Below are 16,637 nucleotides of genomic sequence, written 5' to 3'. Positions count from 1 at the left end.
CCCCACCCGCACCCCGGGACAGCAGCCTGGAGCCAAGGACAGTGCCCAGTGGGGGTTTCTCTTTTTCCTGTTCCTGGGGTGAGCAGGGACCTGGGGGTGTTTCTAGCAGGGCAGTTGCAACTGAATTGGGGAACCAGCTTTTAATAACAGGCAGCTCAAGTTCAGACTAATTTTGTTACAATTTTCTTTATAATGTAAAATAATTCAAAAGTAAACGGGCAGGAATGATTGGAACTCTTTTCTCCCGGGCATAGAAAGAAACGGCTTTTTGGCTTTTCATGATCCCGGAGTCAGGTTCATTCACTGTTCAGAAGCAACGTGCTCAGAAGCCTGTTGTGTTTCATTTCTTAGGTTCTGCTGCCATCGTGTGACCATTTCCTTCCCCTCCTTTCTGTCCAAAGCGCAGAGCCCAGTCCCTCCAGGGAGAGGACATCTTTCATCTTTCCTTCCTCAACAGCCCCCTTCCTTGGAGAGCCCTTTGCTGGGGTCTGGGTGGGGAACAGCCATTTCTGAGGATTAATTTCACACCATATTTGGTGTTGATATATAGATTTTACAGGCAGACTAGATCACTAGGGACCTCTGCTCTGACCTGATTCAGAACAGAGTCCAGAGAATTTTATCCAGTGACTCCTACAACCACCCCAAGATCTTCTGGCTGAACGAGGAAGGTTCATTCAGAAAGTCATTGTGTTTGGATGTAAAGGTGGGAAATGATGGGGAAATTGGCCCCTCTTTCAAGTTTAAATGTTGTAACTTCTACATCTAGACCGGGGTGGCCAACCTGAGCCTGAGAAGGAGCCAGAATTTCCCAATGTAACTGCCAAACATGCACCTTTGTATGCAACTGCTGAGTCAGTTGTGAACCTTGCTACCATTATCATTATCCCTTCGAAATGATGATGGTGATGGACACTCGGCTCGATATCCCAGTGTGCCCTGGACGTCTACAGGTTGCATTAGCCAATCCAACCATTCGGCACTTGCAGATGGGCACCTCTGTATTGTGCCTGAGTCTTGTACAGCTATGAGAGGCTGGTAGATGCCGATATTTTCCCCTCTTTTTAACCAGCACTAATACCAGGCCAGGCCAGGGCTGGGAAGAGAGAGAGAGCAGCAGGTTTCCCCAATTGTTTCCTGCTTGATTTTTCTTGACTAGCTTCACCTCTGCACCAACTTGCACTTTTCCTATGTGAGCCTGGCTAGCTCAGTTGGCAGAGCATCAGACTTTTAATCTGAGGGTCCAGGGTTCAAGTCCCTGGTCAGGTGATAAACTTCTCAGTATGATTGTAAAAATCTGACTTTCTGGATTCTTCTTTGGTGTTACTCTTTCTCTTCAGGATTTTCCTTTCCTAAGAAGGGCCTTTGTGTGGGGGGGATTGAAGGAACAACTCCTTGACATCCCCTCTGTCCTTGCAGCCTGGAGGAATAAAGGCCTCTGGGCATAGAGCATGTTCCTCCCCTGCACACACACACACACAGACAAACACACAGAATATCCCTAAGGAATTAGAATCACCTGCTGCCTTCCCCTGTCCTGCTGGATCCCCAAATGAAGATGCCCTTCAGCCCAAACCCATGTCCCCTCTTTTCCCAGTGCCCCTCAGACCCAACCTCAGTCCCTCCTATGCTCACTGCTCCTCACTCCCAACTGGAGCCTGCTCCTCTTCACCCTTCTCCTCTGTCCCAACCCACAGCCCCCTCCTATTCCCAGTGCCCCTCAATCCCAACCCACAGCCCCCTCCTATTCCCAGTGCCCCTCAATCCCAACCCACAGACCCCCCTCCTCATGCTGCTCCTCAATCCCAACCCACGGCTCCCTCCTTCCCTCCAGCAGCAGGTGCTTCAGACCCCCTCAGGAAGATTTTCTTGCAAGGTTTCGTGTATGAGTCTGCATGTGGATTTCACAGTATGTTGGAAATAGGTTGGGTTGCTTGCCGAAATGATCACTGGTGGCTGGTGTTGGATTCCCAGTCTCCATGTTATTGGGGCAGGAGAAACAAAGTGTTGTTATCCTTGATGTGTGAATCAAGGACTCAACCCTGTGTGTAAACTAAATGAGCTGCCCACAGATTCTGGAAGCCATAATGAGCATTTGGTGCGATAGCTCAGACCTGCCCCTGTCCCAGAGGGAGGGGACCACCTGCAAGGGGCTTGGACCACTGACCTATCAGCTCTTAACTCCCAAACTTTCAGTAACTCTATTATCAGTGCCAGTGAGTGTAATTTAAACCATAAGAAAAACCACACTGGGCTAGACCAAAGGTCCATCTAGCTCTGTATTTTATCTTCTGACAGTAGCTAATACCAGGTGCTCTAAAAGCATCTCAACAAGGCACCACTGGGAGTTGAACCCAGCATCTCCTGTTTACAAAACAGGTACTTTAACCAGCTAAACCATGGTGCCTGCCTGTGGCTAAAGTAGAGTGTCTGCTCACACCTGACTCCCTGCATCCCCACCTGGGCCCCACAAAGCAGAGCAGCAGGTGAGGTTTTTCTTGCAAGCTCTGTGTGTGTATGAATCTTTGGCCAGGTCTGCACTACAAAGTTATTTCAGCAGAATTATATTGCTCAGGTGTGTGAAAAACACACTATGCTCCCTCGGTTGGCACTGCAATGCCACATCTGGTGACAAAACTGCCCTGTTTTGGTGACCAAATAAAACCACTTCGATGAGCTTTTGCAGCAAACTTAAAGTGACAGAGTGTCAGTGTAGACGCTGCTGTTCATTATATCACCATAACTGGCCTCCTCCAGTATCCCACTATGCCCTCTGTGAACTCGCCTGCCCTGCATTCCTGCTACAGAGCCATGGGGCCCTCCCCTTTCATCACTCCGGGAAGTTCTGACAGCTGAGCCTGCTGCTCTGCTCCAGCAGCCAGGAGCAAATCACTGCCGTGGATGCTGCTCTCTCCCACACTGCGAACACAGAGCAGGGTAGCGGGAACTTCCTTACATGGGGGGGGGCACCGGCATCCGAACTGTGACACCCCCAGGACACCCCTTCCTAGAGTAGGCTCTTACCTTCTAAACAGGGACGGCTGTTTTCTAGTAAAATCAGGAAAGGGAAGGAGAAAACTCGAAAGAGGTTCCTCCTGGCACTCATGTCCGTGAACCCGAATACTCTCTCAGTCCTCAAAGAGAGACCTGGAGAAGGAGACTTGCTGAAGCAAAGCCACAGGGGTCTCTGAGGTTTCCCTGGCCCCTCGCCCCTGTCCTGCCTGGCTGATGTCAGCATCTGTCTGTGAGGTCACCACCTCCCCACCACCTTTGACCAATAGTCTGAGGTCCTGCAAAAGGCCTTTGTGATGTCACTGCCTGTCACGGACTCACAGATCGTGCCCACTCTTGGCCCCGTGCGGTCCGTGGGGGGTGCCCCTTTCAGTGCGACAGCCCTTCTCGGGGGTCCACTCTCTCTCGGGGTCAGGCCCCTCCACCTCCTGGAGCCGCACCTCTCTGAGCCTTAGCACGTCTGTCTCTCGCCGTGGGCCCCCTCAGGGAGTCCACGCGCTCTGGACCCCCTGGGCCTCCTCACCCCCGAAGGGGTTGATGCCCCCTGTTCTCTAGCCCGGAGTGACCCTCAGCCAGCATAAAACAGGAGGGTTTATTGAGAGTTGAACACAGCACAGGAAACTCTCAGGGCCTCAGGCCTGGCCTCTCACAGTAACAGCACATCCCAGTCCCCTTGCAGCCAGGTGGGCTCTGCCTGCTTCCCCTCGCCAGCCCAGAGCCCCCCTGCTTCCCAGCTGGGCCTCCGATATCCCGGGCCCCAGGCCCCACCTCTGTCCATTGTCTTTTCTCCAGGTAAACAGGGTTGCCTGGGCCTCCTCCCCTCTCTGCCCCCCTCTGGCTGGAACAGGTTGGTCACGGGGTCCTCTCCCCGCAGCCCATTGTCCTCTCACTGGCCAGAACTGGCTGTGACTCCTGAGCTGGGTGTCCGGGTCACCAGGTCACCAGTCGCTGGGGTCTCCATCCTCCAGGCCATCAGCCAGGGTCCCAAGTCCCTCTCCGATCCTCTGTAACAACAAACTCCCTCTCCCCTTGTTAGCCAAAAGGGCCCGATTCTCCCTGGAGCTTACCCAATTACGCCAAGGAAGCACGGAAACAGGAAGACGAGTACCATTAGCTTTATTGATCGATCAGCTGAGCGGGTGTTCTCGTCCGGCTAATGCCGAGAGAGACACACCTTACATGGCCGGATGGGCTTACCTTTATACCCCGAAACAAACAACTTTGTTGACGTCTTATTTGCGTTACTTGGCTGACCCTATAGGTCCTGTAAATGTATCTATAGGGAATATTGAAGTACATAGAATACATATATCAATCAAAAAGGAACAAGATATGCATAACTGTCACGGATACATCCATCATGATAACAGTGCAGCTGCACGGATACATTTATCATTGTAAGGAAGACATAAGATATCCCCTTTAACCCCTTATATTATCATACTAACTACTCTTGGCTTCATGCATGAGAAGATGACCCATTAGGCTAACTGCTTTTGGCCATAAGCAGAAAAAGACAGCTGCACATATGTTACGCCAAGCGTGGGCCTTGCTGATAAGCATGAACTAGGACAAACCAAGCATTAAGCTGATAATAGCTGACACAGGCTTTTCTCTCTGCTTGCATTTTAAGGCCTTAATTTTACTTATGCTAAGGGCCTTGAGTCTACCTATGCTAAGGGCCTAGTCTTGCTAACAGGCTTGTATTGGCCTATTTTTCTAACAGCTTTCCCCCCTTAAAGCATTTTAAGAGCTTAAACTTCCCCACTCCTCTGCTTCCTTTGGCCGATCCTCTGGCCGATATAAAGTCATTATTTGCTGATAGGTAACATGGGTAGCCAGTCGTCGAACTATAGCGACCAAGCAGGGGGTGAAGCAAGCGAAGGTTATAAGGGTAACTATAACAAGCATAAAAAGCAAAAAGCCTTTACGAAACCATCCCATTTGTGGCAACCAGGATGTGAACCAGTCTGTGTCCCACCCACCCCAGGTTTGGACTGGGACGTGGGCGAGTTTTCTCATTTCTTTGGTCAACTGTTTCACTGTTTGCCCATTGTCATCTATTTGCAGGCAGCAATTAGACTCATTAAGTTTTGCACAGAGCCCGCCTTCCTCCGCCAGCAAGTAATCAAGAGCTAGATGATGTTGGAGGATGGCATTTCGCATTGGGTTGACTGATCTGCCAGCAGATCTAACGCTGCAGCTGTCTGGTTGGTTAATATTTCCAAGATAGCTTGCAGCCTGATAATGCGGTTCAGATTGTAAATTGGTTCCCTAGCTCCGTGACAAGCTCGGTGGGATTCCAGGTGGCAGGCCCATAATGTTTGATGATCCGCTCTGGGGCCACTCCTGAGCTCCCAGGCCTGGGAACTTCCGGCAGTTAAAGTGGAGTCCACAAACCGCTTTTCCCTAACGAGATCATCATACACTCTAATTCCTAGTGTGTTTCCCGGTTTTGGGGCAGGAGAAAGAACAATGGCCGAATATACCCCACATAACATATCCCCGACCAATTTGGTGGAAGTCTGCAATAGGCATAAGAGCCACAGATCCAATAATGGCCCTTTAGGGCCCAAGTCCCATTAGCAAAGGGCCATCCCAGGTATCGGGGTCGAAGGGTCGTTCATAGTATATGTGGTTGCCTGTTCCTAGGGGTCCTCCGAATGGCCCACCCATCACGGAGGACGGTACCCCATCAGCAGCACAGTATTCACATTTCCATGCTCCAGCTCCTGCTTTCCACACACACTTACAACCTGACCTGGGCCTGTCGGTATTAGACCAAAAGTGTCTGAAGTGAGTTACCCGAGTTCCATTAGAGTGCTGCCATGCCCACTGATACCACCGGATCACATGCTTTTTACTAGTGGTGTTATCGCGTTGACAGGCTAGAAAGAGGGAATCAAAGAACCCATCTAGTCCCACTGCCTTACAACCCTCACCGGTATGGTGTTGGAAGGAACATCTGACCCAGCTACTATTGGTTAATTTCACATGGGTATGGTTCCATCGCCCTCGATATTTAGAGCAATCATAGGTGTGACAGCCAGGATGATGGTAGCAATCATATCCCCGGGATAGGGTCCAACTACATTTACTTTCCCCCACATACCGGCCCCCACGCCGGGTGCGATTAAGGCAAAAGATTCCCATGCCAGCGGAATAGAGCCGCCAGGGGCTACTATCTGTGGACCATTGCTCCGTGCCATTATGCACGATGCTGAGGTTACTCAGCAAGTACTTGGGCTGCACTGGCTGGGCTACCCAGGGCCATTCATCCAATTCCCCTGGGCCACCGCACACCCAGCAGTTAGTGAGGTTAAAGGAACTTGCAATTATCTCTCCTAACTGCAGAAACCTGTTTTCCCAACCATAAGAGCAAGCAAGGAAACAAAACAGAAACAGGAGGAACAACTTCATTGTTTCCTTCTTTTAAAGAGTCCCTTTAAGCCCTCCAGTCCGTGATACTCCCAGTTAGAGTCTTCACCTGTGTCACCCCGGGCGTCCGGAGCCGGGGGGAGCAGAGGGCTGTTGTCCTCTTCGGTTGAGGCGTCCTCTGGATCCGAGCTAACAAAGCGTTTAACTCGCGTGCAGTGCGTCCATTTGTCGCTTCCAAGAACCTTGACGGCAGCTTGGCTGATGAGCGAAACAGTATGTGGGCCTTCCCACCGTGCTGTGAGAGGATCACGCTTCCACTTCTTGATAAAGATCCGGTCACCGATCTGGAACGAATGCACGGGTCGATCCAAGGGAAGGGCCTGGAAGGGTGCTGCGTATCGGTGTAGCTGAAACAAGACAGATTGCAGCGCAGAGACCTGTTTCCACAAAGAGTCATTCCCTACCTCCCAGCTTACATTTTCCCGGAACCCGGGGATGAGTACTCGGGGAGGGAACCCGAAAACCAACTCAAAGGGTGAGAGTCTCAGACCCTTACGGGGGGCCCTTCGAATGCGAGTAAGCGCAAGCGGCAAGGCATCAGGCCACTTTAAACCAGACTCTATACAGAGCTTTGTTAAAGTATCTTTGAGAGTCCTATTCATTCTTTCCACCTGGCCTGAGCTTTGTGGCCTCCAAGGAGTATGCAGCTTCCACTGGATACCAAGGGCCTGCGCTACCTGTTGGACCACTTGGGAGATGAAGTGACTTCCCCGATCTGACTCAATTACTTCAGGGAGGTGGTATCTGGGAAGTATTTCATGTAGCAGGGCCTTAGTAACTGCTCGAGCCTGACAGTGTCGGGTAGGGAAACACTCCACCCACCCGGTAAGCTGATCAACAAAAACAAGCAAGTATTTGTAGCCTCGGCAAGGGGGTACTTCAGCGAAATCCACTTGCCACCTTTGAAAGGGGTAGGCAGCCCAGGGTCGGCCTCCCAGTGGAACAGGGGGGCCAGATCCCTTCTGGTTAGTGCGTTGACAAACAGAGCAATTATTGACAATTCTCTGGGCTTCTGTATGCATACCCACTGCTCTAAGGGATCGGGCAGCCAAATCAACCATCGCTCCCGATCCTAAATGTCCCTCTTTATGCAGGGATTGAAGAATCTCCTGGAGCACCGGACGGGGAACGAATATTTCTCCCCCGGGTAGTTTCCACCACCCAGAGGGGGTTTGCCGGGCCCCTGCAGCTTGGGCGCAGGATACCTCCTCTGTCGTGTAACGGGGGACAGGAGTTTCAGCCTCAGTGTCCTGAACTAAAAGAAGCCACACAGTTCCCCTGCGTGCTGCCTCCTTCGCAGCCAGATCAGCCAAACGATTATACTTGCGCTGCTCTGCATCAGGAGCTTTCCCATGTGCACGGACATGGATGACGGCGACCCGCAGGGGAAGCATTAAGGCTTCAAGCAACAATTTGATAAGGGTCCCATGGGCAATTCTTTGGCCCGAGGCTGTAATGAAACCCCTTTCTTTCCACAAGGTCCCATGAGCATGTACTACCATGTACGCATAGCAACTGTCAGTGTATAGATTTATGGTCTTCCCAGCCCCCAAGCGAAGAGCTTCGATGAGAGCAACTAGTTCTGCTGCTTGAGCGGATAGAGAGGAGCTGAGTTTAAAGGGATACACCACCTCTGTGCTTCTAATTATCACAGCAGCCCCTGTGTACCGCTTCCCATCTAGTACATAACTAGAACCATCGACATATGCCTCAAGATCAGGGTTGGGCCAGGGCAAATCTGAAAGATCGGGACGGGGTTTAGTCTCGTGCTGCAGGACTTCGACACAGTCATGGGTCGGATCAACAGCACCACTGGGAGCCTGAGGGTCAGGCAGTAAGGTAGCTGGGTTGAGAGAACTGACTGTTTTAAAGGTGAGGTTCGGGGCTAGTAAAAGTCCCACCTCATATTTAGTATGCCGACTGGGGTTCAGATGTCTATCCCCCGCCCCTGTTCCTAGTATCTGGGGCACTCCGTGAGGCACCACAACCTCAGTGTCCCCACCAAGGGTTAACTTTTCGGCTTCCTGTACGAGGAGAGCAGTTGCAGCAACAGCCCGCAAGCAGGCTGGCCATCCCCTGGCAACTGGATCTAAGACTCTGGAATAATAGCCGATGGGTCTCCAGGTCGGTCCTGACTTTTGACAGAGGACCCCAGACGCTACCCCGGCTCTTTCGTGGACATACAAAGTAAATGGTTTCCGTGGATCTGGGAGAGCCAGAGCAGGAGGCTGAATTAAAGCTCTTTTAAGCTCTTGAAATGCTTTCTCTTTGTCCTTAGTCCACTTCCAATGCAGCAGACCTTCTTTAGTTAGGGCTTCATATAGGGGTCTGGCTTTTCCCCCATAGTCAGGGATCCAGAGTCGGCAAAAGCCGGTCAGTCCCAGGAAAGCTCTCAATTCTCTGGGGTTCTGGGGCTGAGGGCTGTCGAGTATAGCCTGGATTCTATCGTTACTTAAACTTCGACTCCCCTGACTAAGGCGGTACCCTAGGAAAGTGACCTGCTGTTTAACCAGTTGTGCTTTTTCCTTAGAGGCTTTGTATCCCTGTGCCCCCAGGAAGTTAAGGAGTTCTACAGTTTGTTCCTTACAAGTCTGCTCTGTCTCAGTACTTAAAAGTAAATCATCGCAGTACTGGACTACGTTGCACGCAGGGTGTCGAGCTAGGAAGGGAGCAAGGTCCCTCCGTAGCTGACTCCCAAAAATTTCCGGTGCACAGGTAAGCCCCTGCGGAACAACAGTCCAGAGGTATTGGGCTTTGTAATGGGTGTCGGGATCCTCCCACTCAAAGGCAAACAGCTTTTGAGATTCCTGATCAAGGGGGATGGAAAAGAAGGCGTCTTTTAAATCTATTACTGAGAACCAACCATGGCTTTTGGGTATCTGTCCTAGAATCGTGTGGGGGTTTGGGACAACAGGATAAGGCGCCTCTATTAGCTTATTGACCTGCCTTAGATCCTGCACGAGCCGGTATTGTCCGTTAGGCTTAGGCACTCCCATTATCGGGGTGTTATACGGGGACGTGCCCTCCCTTAGCCACCCACATTGTACAAACTTTTGAATCAGAGGTTTTAACCCGATTTGGGTGGCTAACTTAAGGGGATACTGTCGGACTCGGACGGGGCAACTCCCTTCCTTAAGGGTGATGTGTACCGGCGAGGCATTTTTGGCACGGGCATGACCTCCCTCCTCAGCCCAAACTCTGGCATTGATGCCTGGCAGGGAAGCCTCGTCAACCCCGTGGTGTGCTAGGGCAGGTTTTACAGCAGCATTAAGTAGGGCCATCTGATAGTTGGAAGCTTGTTGTTTTGGGAGCCTAACCTCCATAGCCCCATTAGTGAACGAGATCTCCGCCTGTAATTTAGTGAGGAGGTCTCGCCCTAGCAGCGCAATGGGGCAGGAAGGGCTGCAAACAAATTGATGGGATACTTGGCGGTCCCCTACTTTCACTAAGAGGGGGAGGGTTTTCTTTAGTGTAATGTGCTGCCCCTCTATTCCTTGGACCGTGACACACCCTTGGGCTCTGGCTCGTGGTGCCGTGTCGAGGGGTAGTAAACTAAGAGTAGCCCCTGTATCAATAAGGGCTGTAATCGGGCGGCCCTCTACCTTAATTTTTACCGTGGGATCCAGACTGGCGGGTTGTGCTGCCAGGAGGGGCCGTTGGGTCCCCCGGCCTCCCTATAGGGTAGCCCCTTCCCCCGTGCCACCATAGAAAACAGGCACGGGTGAAGTCCCATCCTTGTGTCCCTCTCCTCTAACCTGTCGGCGGGGGCATTCATTTCTCCAGTGTCCCTCTTCCTTACAATAGGCACACTGATTCCGACCCAACCGGGAGCCCTTTCCCCTGCCAATTGAGCCTGAGCGTCCTCTTCCCTTGCCCCCCTTTTCCTCTCTTCCTTCTCTCAGAGCCATAGCCAGTACGCGAGCCCCTTTCCTCTGCTCCTTGTCATCCCTGCGATCATAAACCTTCACCGCAATCCCCAGGAGCTCCTCTATATTTTTGCCTGCAGCTCCATCTAGCTTCTGTAATTTCCTTCTGATATCCTCATAGGACTGTCCAATGAAAAGGGGGATTAATACCTGCTTTCCATTGGCAGTCTCTGGATCGAGGTCAGTATACCTTTTACAGGTATCGCACAAGCGCTCATAAAAAGCGGCTGGATTTTCATTTTTCTCTTGTCTCACATTATACAATTTAGCCCAATTTGTGGTTTTCCGAATACAGCGTTTCATTCCCTGTACCACTGCCACGGCATAGTCATGGTGTTTTGTTATGTCTGGAGCCGCTGTATGTCCCCAGTCGGGTGGTGCAGTAGGGAGCCGTTCAGCTAAATCCTCTTCCCGCACCCCCGATTCTCGTAAACACTTACGGGCTTGGGAGAAAACTAAGCGTCTCTCTTCTGCAGTAAGAAGGGTATCTAGGGCAACCCTCATATCCCCCCAGGTGGGCTTATGGGCTGTAACCAAGGTCTCAAATACGGCAGTCAGCGGGGCAGGGTCTTCCGTAAACGGGGGATTCTGGTGTTTCCAGTTATACAGATCGCTGGTGGTGAAGGGGACATATACCATAGTCAGGACACCAGTACCCCCATCACCGCCAGGAAGCATAGTCTCCCGTAAAGGGCACTGAAAAACTGGGCCAGCCTTACCCGGGGAGTCCCCGAAAGGGGCAACAAACGTGGAGCTCCCTGTCCCCTGCGCCTTGAGGCCTGTCCTAGGATTCTGTTTAACTCGGTCTGCCACTGAGTCACCCTTATCAGAGTGCTCTGAAACAGACGGCTCATCCCCTCGCTCTATGGCCGAGTCTATCCCTGCAGCCTCCTGTGTGTCAGGCAAGGGTTTTACCACTACGGCCGGGGCTTCCGCCTTCGGGGGAGGGGAAGCGAGAGCTGGAGCCTGTGGAGCTGCTGCAGCTGCCAAGACCGGGAGACCAGGATATACAGGAGGAGGAAGCATTGGGTCAGGGGCAGAAGGAAGCACGGCAGGCGGACGGGGGGTATCATAAGGGGGACAGGGCTTTTTAACAGGGGCGCGGGCTAATAAGGCTCTGATAGCTTGTGCTCTGCATTCCCGTAGCCACGGGGGGGGATTGGCCACGAGATCCTGCCAGATATCTATATAGGGGTATTGATCCCAATGCCCATCCCGAGTGACAACGTTATGTGTAGCCTGCACTGTTTCCAGTTTGAGTGTTCCCCCTGCGGGCCACCCCACCCCAAACGTTGGCCATTCTAAGGTACAGAATTTTTCCAGATTATCTTTACACAGTACCATTCCATAATCTGCTTGGCGTCTAAACTCTGGCCAATTTTCTAACATACATCCTAGGGGTGTCCGGGTAGACATGCTTTGTCCGGACCCCATTACACCTAGATATCAGCCTGGTCACGGGTTCGCCAACTCCCTTGCTTTCAAGATATTCCGGTCCGGGAAATTCCTCGCGGAAGTCTTGGGGCGGCTAGAGTTGGCTTAAGTCCTAGACCAGGCTAGTGCACCCGCGGTTTCCAAGTTGTCAGTACAATGTAAAACACAAGTATTACTATCGCAAACAAACACAAGAGGGTAGTATTTACATTCCAATACTCATTCAGCACGGTCCACGAATCAGTGGAGTTAGTAAAGTTATACATTTGCCGTGCCTGAACCTAGGTACCTTATCAGAAAACTTTTACCCACACACCTTACTATCTGTGGGTTCCTGTACCATTAGGGGCCCAATGTCCCAACCTCACTCTTCGGGGCGTTAATCCTCAAACCCAAGAGGTAACGCACTTACCGCGCCCGGAGTGGCGCGTCCGGCAGGTGGACTCCTCTTCTGGTACTGTCTTGCTTCCGTGTCGGCTGGAGTTCTCTATAGAGGGGCGAGCCGTCCCGGTCGATTGTGGCGACCGGAGCTCGAGCAAACCAATAGCTCGAGGTGGCCACTCTCCTGAGCCGTCCTCGGCCGCCGGTCAACGCCCCCAACAGGGAGAGAAGTCCCGGCGTGGAGTCGCCAATTTGTTAGCCAAAAGGGCCCGATTCTCCCTGGAGCTTACCCAATTACGCCAAGGAAGCACGGAAACAGGAAGACGAGTACCATTAGCTTTATTGATCGATCAGCTGAGCGGGTGTTCTCGTCCCGGCTAATGCCCGAGAGAGACACACCTTACATGGCCGGATGGGCTTACCTTTATACCCCGAAACAAACAACTTTGTTGACGTCTTATTTGCGTTACTTGGCTGACCCTATAGGTCCTGTAAATGTATCTATAGGGAATATTGAAGTACATAGAATACATATATCAATCAAAAAGGAACAAGATATGCATAACTGTCACGGATACATCCATCATGATAACAGTGCAGCTGCACGGATACATTTATCATTGTAAGGAAGACATAAGATATCCCCTTTAACCCCTTATATTATCATACTAACTACTCTTGGCTTCATGCATGAGAAGATGACCCATTAGGCTAACTGCTTTTGGCCATAAGCAGAAAAAGACAGCTGCACATATGTTACTGGGCCTTGCTGATAAGCATGAACTAGGACAAACCAAGCATTAAGCTGATAATAGCTGACACAGGCTTTTCTCTCTGCTTGCATTTTAAGGCCTTAATTTTACTTATGCTAAGGGCCTTGAGTCTACCTATGCTAAGGGCCTAGTCTTGCTAACAGGCTTGTATTGGCCTATTTTTCTAACACCCTCACCTCGTTAAACCAGTAACACCCGGGGACACTGAGTCCCGCTCCCTGTGCATGCGAACCACTGGAAAACACAGAAAACCCTAAGAAAATCCCCCACTTCGACACAGAGCCCAGCAGACCTCTCCTCCTCTGGGCACCTAGAGCAGAGGCGGCTGGTACTGACGGCTCCAAGGGAAGGCTTAAAAGCCACAGAGCAGCCGAGGGCAGGGCAAGAGGAGGGCAGGACCATGCCTATGTGTGGCCAGCAGACAGGCACAAAAACACCCAGCCAGGCTGCTCCCTGCCATGCCAAACCCCACTGAAGGCCACCCACAGACCAGCATGTGGAGAGGCTGCTGATGCTCTGTGGCCATTATCGAAGATGGTAGGAAAGCAGGGCCAGCCCCCCGGTGGCGCCTCTTACCGTTCCCACTCTCTGTGCTCACTTTGGCAGTGGGGCAGGAGATTTTACCCCAGCTGGCGAGAAGCAGAGAAACACCCAGGCTCCCAAGGTGCTATGTAGCAAGTACCCTCCAGCACAGGGACAGGCGCACACTTGGAAGAGGGAAACTGCTCCACACACTAGCCCGGGCAGCCGCCATTTTCTCTGGCAAGTGAGGAAGGGCAAAGGTGAGACTGGAAGCACCTGGGGCTCATGCCCCAGCCTTGGTGACGCCCAACCCCCACCTCCTTCCCGGGGCTCTAGCTGAAGCCAGAGCATTGGCCTGAGCGGCCAAGAAGAGGTTCCAGCCCTGAAGGGAGCAGGACGTTCAGCCCAAAGATAAAACTGCACAAGCACAACCACGAAGGGACTCGACCCCTCGATTGCCTGATTCAAAGTCAGACGCCTTATCCATTAGGCCACGTGGTCACACAGAAAATGGCCCTCCAGGCACTTCTTTGGAAAAGGCGACACTGACACATCCAACAAAGTGGGGATTCACCCACGAAAGCTCATGCTCCAATACGTCTGTTAGTCTATAAGGTGCCACACGACTCTTTGCTGCTTTTGCAGACACTGTGTTTCTCAGGTCAGCTACTGAGGGGGGCCAAGACTCCCTGGGCACAAGAAGTCGCGTTCCCAGTGAGATATGAGACTTAATTCTCTGGAGCCAGGTGCAGGGTTTGGCAGGGAGGCTCAGGCATGGGGGATTGGGGTGCAGCGGACGGACCGGCTGTCTAGGTGCAGAGATTTAGTTGCACTGAGGCACAGGAGGGAGGAGGAGGAGGAATCCTGCTGACAGGCAGTGGCCAGGGCCGGTGCAACCACTAGGCAAACTAGTCGGCTGCCCAGCGTGCCAAGTGGTTGGCGGCACCAAAAAGCGCACTCAGGGTGGGCAGTGGAGTGGAGGTGAGCTGGGGCAGGGGGCTGGGAGGTGCGGGGGGAGGGCTGCCCGCAGCAAGTAACGGGGGTGGGGGCGTGCAGGTGAACCGCTCCCTGTCCCAGTTCACCTCTGCTCCGTCTTCTCCCCTGAGCACGCTGCCCCCTGTCTAATTCTCCTCCCCTCCCAGGCTTGCAGCACTAAACAGCTGATTGGCACCGCAAGCCTGGGAGGCAGGAGAAGTGGAGCTGTGCTGGCGAGCTCAGGGGAGAAGGCGGAGCGGAGGTGAGCTGGGGTGGGGAGCTCCTGCAGGGGGGGCTTCCCAGTTCCACCCCCCCACCCCTGCATGGTAAGTGGAGTGACCCAGCCCCAGCCTGCTCTGCTCCCCTGGCTCATGTTGGTGTTGGCTGGATTTGTGCAGGTGTTCATGTATGTTTGCAATTGTGTGTGTGTGCTCTGCTGCCCTCTGCCGGCGCGACAACTGTTTCTCTGTATGTCACAGCCCCCGTACCGTCGATCCCGGTGGTGATTTCCCCATGTTACAAGGGCTGGCTGGCCTGACCCTTCTCCCCTCTGCAGAGTGTGGTGCAGCTCACCCCCTGTGGGGCAGAAGTGCCAAGGTGCAGGGTGCTGGGCTCTAATGCACCTGGAGAGCAGCTCAGGTGAGGCTGGGCAAGGTAATAATAGTTGGAGATATACCAATCTCCTAGAGCTAGAAAGGACCTCAAATGGGCATCAAGTCCAGCCCCCTACCTTCACTAGCAGGACCAATTTTTGCCCCAGATCTCTAAGTGGCCTCCTCAAGGATTGAACTCATAACCCTGGGTTTAGTAGGCCAATGTGCAAAGCACTGAGCTATTCCTCCCCCCTATAAGTCCATAGTCCAGAGGGTTGAGCAGGAAAGAGGCACAGTGGAGATGTTTCCAGGGCCTCACATAACTTCTGCCATGTGGAGGGAAAGCCGTTGTTTCAAAGTCCTCAGCACAGCTAGTGGAAAATCACAGGTGAAAGATGGGAGCTTGGAGTCACATGGGCAAGTCCACATCCATGCTTGATTTTGCTCAGTTATTGCAGGATGGATACTTTGCAGGATACGTCAGATGGAACGTTCACAGAAAAGTCTGTTCAGTGTAGATGGGTGTCTGCCATGGTCCACTGTGAGTTGTGTCCTTTTGATGGGCCACTCACTGGCTAACTACCTTGTGGGCGTTACCCCAGGAGCAAACGTATTTGAAATACAAGTATGGAGCCAGTGCTCACAACTTCAAGTACAAAAATTATACATGCATACAAATAGCATCATCATATTCAGCAAATCATAATCTTTTCATACACATCTTACATGCCACATTTTGTACCAGATTTGTAGCAAATATATAACAGTGGTTGCAATAATGATCTATATGCTCATATTTTAATCAGATAATGTCACCTGATTTTTGCATCTCCCTGTCAAAATACAACTGACACGTGTGGCTTTCTACAGAGTGTCATGATGTTAAAGTTGGGGAATTCAGTCTCTGTACTTGTGTGTAGGGGGTATTGCTTTGTGCCAGGCACACCGGGCTGTTAGCTGCACCCACTGTCCTTGCCAGGGGGCCCTGCTGAACCCTGGGCGGCTGCACTGCAGTGCTGGGGTGACTCTGCAGGGGGAGAAGCTGCTGTGGAGCAATGTTGAGCAGGTGCAGGAAGGAGCCGGGGTCACTATTCACATTCTGAACTGCACAATTTTCCAAATTTGGGAATGTCCGAGAACAATTCTAAGGGGAAGGTGAATGCAGATCAGTGACACTGGAGGTGCCCAGACCACCAACGGGGGCGGCGTGGAAATTAATAATGGGAAGATCATTTGTGAAATGAATCGTCACTGACAAGTATTGTCTCTGTCTTCACGTTGTGGTGTTAGTTAGAAGAATCAGGACATATTTTTACTATATTAATTAAACACTTAATTTTATTTAATCAAGCCAAAAACTTAGTGTCACTTATTTTTTCTCTGTCCTAGCAAGAATGAATTGAATTTCGTGACTTTCTGGAAAGTGCAGAGAGATTGAATGTGGGGAATTCAGTCTCTGTGTTTGTGAGCTGATGTTTTCCTCTCACAGGTCAGTGCCTGCATTGAAATACCCAGAGGGATCTAAGGGCTGGTGTACGCTGGGCACTGAACTGGCAGAGCGACGTCTCTCAGGGTGTGAAAAA

General features: G+C 51.8%; 1 protein-coding gene and 2 non-coding genes across 3 annotated transcripts in view; 1 reads left to right on the top strand and 2 right to left on the bottom strand.

The window, feature by feature from the left end:
* The window catches only part of LOC120385078 (zinc finger protein 850-like), a gene marked incomplete at its 5' end in the record, with an annotated part of 387,202 nt that overhangs the window by 249,866 nt on the left and 120,699 nt on the right, over nucleotides 1-16,637 (bottom strand). The gene's annotated exons all lie outside the window — the stretch shown is intronic.
* Nucleotides 1,197-1,269, top strand: TRNAK-UUU. The gene has a single exon. It is a non-coding gene; the product is annotated as a tRNA-Lys (tRNA).
* TRNAT-UGU lies at nucleotides 2,334-2,407 on the bottom strand. Its single transcript has one exon. It is a non-coding gene; the product is annotated as a tRNA-Thr (tRNA).

Source organism: Mauremys reevesii, linkage group 17 (genome assembly GCF_016161935.1).
Source record: "Mauremys reevesii isolate NIE-2019 linkage group 17, ASM1616193v1, whole genome shotgun sequence".
NCBI lineage: Eukaryota > Metazoa > Chordata > Testudines > Geoemydidae > Mauremys > Mauremys reevesii.
The sequence above is the reverse complement of the archived record's forward strand: the minus strand, read 5'-3'. Positions and strand labels throughout refer to the sequence as shown.